Source organism: Osmerus mordax, chromosome 22, assembly GCF_038355195.1.
Source record: "Osmerus mordax isolate fOsmMor3 chromosome 22, fOsmMor3.pri, whole genome shotgun sequence".
NCBI classification, from domain to species: Eukaryota; Metazoa; Chordata; class Actinopteri; order Osmeriformes; family Osmeridae; genus Osmerus; species Osmerus mordax.
In genome coordinates, this window is record NC_090071.1 from 4,293,590 (window position 1) to 4,299,670 (window position 6,081).

At 46.7% G+C, this 6,081-nt stretch overlaps 1 protein-coding gene across 1 annotated transcript in view; it reads left to right on the forward strand.

The window, feature by feature from the left end:
• The window catches only part of nhsl1a (NHS-like 1a), an 18,468-nt gene extending 18,322 nt beyond the window's left edge, over window positions 1-146 (forward strand). Inside the window, exon 15 of the mRNA XM_067260963.1 lies at window positions 1-146. This exon is cut by the window's left edge and continues 1,209 nt beyond it. The gene's annotated coding sequence lies outside the window, so the exon portion shown is untranslated.
• Window positions 147-6,081: the final 5,935 nt, after the last annotated feature.

Sequence of the window (6,081 nt, forward strand, 5' to 3'; positions counted from 1 at the left end):
CTGTGAGATCAGACCTCAGACTGGGGATCCTTACTAGGCTCAAGTCTTAGGGTCATGGGTTAAGTTTAGGGTCAATGCTTAGGGTCAGGTTCTAGGTTAAAGATGTGAATTGATGATTTAACTGGAACTTCTGGATGTAGGTGGATGTCTGGATGTTGTTGAGGGGGGGGGGGCTGAGACAGAGCTGTATGTATGCATTACTGGGAGGTGTTACTGGGAGGAACATCTGAGTGTGTGTGTGTGTGTGGGGGGGGGGGAGCGTTTGTGTGTGTGTGTGTGTGACTGTGTGTGTGTGACAACATCAAAAGGTGCTAATCAGATGACATTTCCAATAACTCCTCCAGTTAATCAAGGAGTGTCCAGTCAGATTGGGATGGAGAGACAGAGGAATGTGGAAAGGAGGGACAGAGGAGGTGCAAATGGACAGAGAGATGACAGGAGGTGGAGAGATTCCTGAGCTGGGCAGGGCTGCAGAAGAAGGTGGTGCAGAGATGAAGAGATGAAGAATTTGTGAAAAGATGGATGGAGGAAGCCAAGAGGAGGATAATTATGTTTTGAAAGATGGCGAGATTAAGCTGAAGAATGTAGGGATGGTTGAAAGACAGGCTGGAGGCGAAGAATTGACTGAGGGAAAGAGAGAGAGAGAGGCAGGAGAGAGAGGGAGAGCGAGAGAGAGAGAGAGAGAGAGAGAGAGAGAGAGAGAGAGAGAGAGAGAGAGAGAGAGAGAGAGAGAGAGAGAGAGAGAGAGAGAGAGAGGAAAGGGTAAGCTGTCTGTTGGTCGGTGGCCCTGATAATTGAGTGTAATAAAATATTATTAATTATTAAACTGTTTCCTGTTGTCTGGTACTGTATGTGCACACACACCCACACACACATGGAGATCTCCACATTAATATACATGACATCAGTGGCTATTTCTGTACTATAATTATAGGCCTTGTATCACAGCTGGAAATATCAACATCACTCATTTCTAAACCCCACCCTTCACTCACACACATACGTACATTTACATTAGTCATTTAGCAGACGCTCTTATCCAGAGCGACTTACAGTAAGTACAGGGACCTTCCTCCGAGGCAAGTAGGGTGAAGTGCCTTGCCCAAGGACACAACGTCAGTTGGCATGACCAGGAATCGAACTGGCAACCTTCGGATTACTAGCCCGCTTCCCTCACCGCTCAGCCACCTGACTCCCCGTACATGTACTCACATGCACATCACTGGACGCATGCGGATACATCTACAGTGGGCATACACATGCACACACATACAGTGGAAATAGCAGGAACACAAGGATTAGTGCTAGCTAATCAGCTCACCTCACAGATCTGCAGCCCTCACACAGGGTTCAGACATGCCAGCAGCTCTGTGCAGTGTGCTGAACCTCTGCTTGTGCCCGTACCAATGTGTTATATGGTTACACTGGTCCCTGTTACGCACGAAACAAATGCTCATTAATACTAATGGAGGACTAACGGTATTGTGAATGGTGTATTAATGTCAGTGTATTAATACACACCTTAGAAGGCAATCAACTCTGATCCAATCAGTTTTGATTGGTTGGTAATTGCATTGTGGCAGGACGCTCCATATGGTGCCTATTGTTGTACGCACACAGATGCTGGTCACTGATGTGGTGAGTGTCTTGTCTATTGTCAATGACGTCTGTCAGTCTGATAAGTCTCTTCTGACACACACACCCACACACTGCAATGCCTGCTAGCACGCACACAAACTGTGCACACTAATCCCAAAGTACGGTCGCATGCCAGGTCTGATGCAATTAAGACTCCTTTATATATACTTTAAAGATAGCCACAGGAAGCCAGATAGCAGTGTGTGTGTGAATGAGAGAGAGACAGGACAGAGGAATACTTTCTACTGCATAGACTAACAACTCACTCACACACACACACACACACACTCTAAACACACACACGTACAGCCGAGAGGACTCTATCTCCTCATCCTGGTCCACGACAGAACCATGGAGCCTTAAAAGGTGAGTCGTCTACATCTCTCCTCATCTTTCTTCATCTTTCTTCATCCCTCCATCTTTTTATTTATCTATCTCTAACAGAACAGTCTCCCGCTGTTTGGAAAAGGCCTTGGCAGTCCATAGGTTTAGGCACCAGAGAGTTCCTGGGCCAAGTTACAGCCTCGAGCATTCAGGGAGATTATGGATGTGTTGTCAGTGCTGTAGATGTTTAACCCACCTGTGGAGGACAGAGAGAGGCATGACCCTTATCTAGTCTGCAGGCAGGCTGGACCCAGTGGAATCCTTAATGAGCACTTCCACTGTCTTGTACACAAGCTGGTCAATAGTCTGAGTTTCATTGAGAAATTTTAGCAGTCTTAGACAGGTGGGAACTGTGTATCCTGTAATGCTAAAAATCAACTCCTTTCTTTTTCAATCCCTCAATTCTCCATTCATTGATCCACTTATCCATCCCTAACAAAGTTCAATTTAATGACTCTCCCTGCATCTGTATTAAGGTCACTTTGGAGATTAAGGTGTTCAAATTGGCTTGATTGAAATTTAGAAGATTGAGCCTTGTTATCCAGGCAAGATTAGGACTGTGACATCCACTTTGAATCAGGGAACAAACTAATTTCTGTTTTGGATTAGGAGATCCGTTTATCCTTTCGGACAGATGATTGGGGATTGGGTGTAGTTCTAGAGGGGTTCAAACCAAGGGGGGTTGGGATTGAGGAGAGAGGGTAGCAGGGGTAAGGGGGGAGGTTAGGCTGGGAGGATGAAGAGGTGAAGGCTGAGATAGGTATTGTCAGCTTCAGACAGGTGGACAGTCAGATCATTAGCAGCTCGCCAGAAGGACAGGCTGTTTACATTGTGTTTGTGTTCGATCTTAACAGTGTTTCGACTGTAGCCTGGACTACGGCTCCCTCACGTTCTTTGGTGTTCTGCGACCTTCTCCAACCTTATTCAACACTTGTCTACACTGTGAGGTTCTCGTTCTTCGACGTTCTTCATCGTTCTTCATCGTTCGGCAGCCGTCTGGTGATGGAGGCTCTGTCTCGCCTGTTTCCCTACAGCAAGACCGTGGCCGGCCTCAAGGCCTCGCTGCTCGCTGTGCTCAAACTCAAGGACCCGACCACAGACGTCTCCCGAAGAGCCACCGCACGCGTGCGCCCCATCGTCAAGGGCAACCGCAGCTCGCTCGGCAACGCTTGGGGAGAACTTCCGTTCCAAGTGAGGTTCTGGACCCCGGAGGGACAGTGGTCAACCGTGGCTATTGAAAGCAAGGCAGGGGTCGCCACCGGCGTGAGGAGGGGGTCGGCCGCTGTTGCTATAGCGAGAAGAGGGTCAGCATCTATTGCCATGGAGAGGAGGGGGTCTGCAGTCGTCGCTATGGCGAGGAGAGGGTCGGCACCCATCACTACGGAGAGGAGGGGGTCAGGGTTGGTCTCCATGGAGAGGAGGGGATCGAGGTGCGTTTCCATGGACAGGAGGGGGTCAGGGTTTGTCTCCATGGAGACACATGGGTCACGGCTCATCACCATGGAGAGGAAGGGATCAGGGGGTGGTTCGCGACCATGGTTACCAGCATGATGGACCTGGCATCCGTCGGTTTTGGAGGGCAGCACCGGAGACATCTATACATGTAAAGTGCACCGGCTGTGCACTGACACACACATATACACACACACACACACACACACACACTGTGGGTAATAAAACTGTGGCTGACACCTTTAATATGCTACACTGTACACACACAATTGTCTTGTTCTTAATCTCATCATGTTAATAGTTTTGCCTGTGTGTAATGCAATATATTACAGTAGCATAGAAGATTACAGGAATAGGAATAATAATAAATATTATTATTATTATTATATTATATCATTATCATCAGTATTGAGTCAAGATCCTTAAGTATTATTTGTATATGGATAGCTCATGTTCACTCATGGTGAAATACAAACACTAAATCACACGACATAGCAGAAGTAATAGCAGTAATGGCCATGGTTCTGTATCGATTATGGATTGTTTTCAAATATACAACCTGAATTATTCAATAAACATGTCCACACAGTGTTTATTATTAGTGCGTACCTTTTACAAGAGTGCAGGCGACCAAAACAAGATGTAAACTTCCGTCTAATCTTTGAATGAAACACCATCGGTTTTAGCGAGTAGGCTCTGGCTAAGCACCATTCTAAAACAGTTCTGGAGTTGGGCACTAGGGGGCACTCCTTGTCTTCTGACTGGATGTTGAAGATCAGGATTGTTTGGAACACTTAGACTCCAACATCACTGTCTCATCTGAGATAGCGCTGACTTCTCAGGCCACTGAGGTGTCAGCAGTGTGTGTGTTGTCAGTCCTCAAAAGGACAAACTTGTATATGTGTGTGGGGGTGACAAGTGTGTTTGCGTGTGTGTTTGTGTATGTACCAGAGATCATGCTGGGTCACTATTGGCTCATCCTGACTTTATGAAACATCTGGACTTGATTAGCAGAGACAGAGGTGAGAGGGAACTCCCTTCATCCATCCTTCCATCCCTCCATCCATCTATTCTATCTCCTTCTCTCTTATCTCTCTCTAACTCCCTCGCAATCTGACTCGGAAAGGCAAACTATGATTTGTCCCTTCCAAGTAAACTATTAAAAATGGAAGGTGGAGATTTACAGACACACCCCATACAGACACACACACACACACACACACAAACACACACAAAGGCACGCACCACCTCTCTAAACATAAAATGCTGGTTCATCCAGTTCATTGATGAGTTCTTCTCCTAGGGTGAATTTGTCTCCCATGATTATGAGGTACAGAAACCAGACAGAAAAATAACTTTGGAGCACTAATAGTGTGACACACACACACACACACAGAAATGGATTGATGAACGGATGTTTACCCCTATTGACCTTAAAACTCTCCCCAGACACATCGCTCAAAAGAGATGGCAAAAGGGAGGAGAAGAGGAGAGGATTCAGGGAGGGGGAGAAGTATTTTTAGACCTCACCCTGAAGCCAGGCACCGGGGGAGAGAGAGTTTCATGGCTATCCTATGAAGCAGAAACAAGCCTGAAAGATGCATTATACACGTACACACACACACACATACACACATTACAGGTGACTGGTGTAGAAGGATTTAATGTTAAGACAAATACCTAAACAGATAGGAATGCTACTTTAATTACTGTGATAGAGAGCTCCAAGCTTGAATGTGTACCGCCGCAACGAGGCAAGTGTCTCCATGTTTAGGTAAGCAGGACTAGGTGTGAAAGTGTATGTGTGTGTCTGTGAGTTTGAGTGTATAAGGTGAGGCTGTATAAACATGTAGTGCTGCTGTCTGAGAGAGGTTTAGATAAACAAAAACACCCTCTGAATCACAGCAGTGATGTGTGTGTGCGTGCAAGTGTGTGCGAGTGTGTGTGATGTGGGTATTTCCCCCGGAATAGGGGTGCTGCTGGGGGTGGGGGTGGGGGTGAGGCGGGTGAATACAGGGGTGAGTGAGAGGGGTGAGGGAATAGGGGAGGGGTGAGGGAGGAGGGTAAACTCATGAAATGGCCATAATTTGCGGCGCATAGCCTTTCCAGGAATTATGTCACACACACATACAGAAACACACCAGAATAGACACACACACACGCATGAGCGAAGACACACACATGATTTATAGCTGTGGCGCTATCAAACACTATCAGGCCTGTGTGTTTATGGACAAGCATCCGCTAAATCAACATGCATGTGCTCTCTGGGAGGAACACGCACAGTTCACTGTGTCTGCCCTTCATCTGTGTGTGTGTGTGTGTGTGTGTGTGTGTGTGTGTGTGTGTGTGTGTGTGTGTGTGTGTGTGCGACCAGGTCACCAAAGCTTTGACTCTGTCTGGCACTGTCTAACAACACTGCCAAGAAAAGTAAAGAGTGATCAAAACATACTGCAATTAACTCACACCAACATAGAACCAAAGTAGGACAGATATGATTTCTGTCTCCAGTTCCCCTTCTCTCTTACTCTGATAATCTTTCTCTTTCTCTAATTTCCCCCTCCCTATTTCCCTTCCCCTCCCTTTACTCTCCCCCTTCCCCCACTC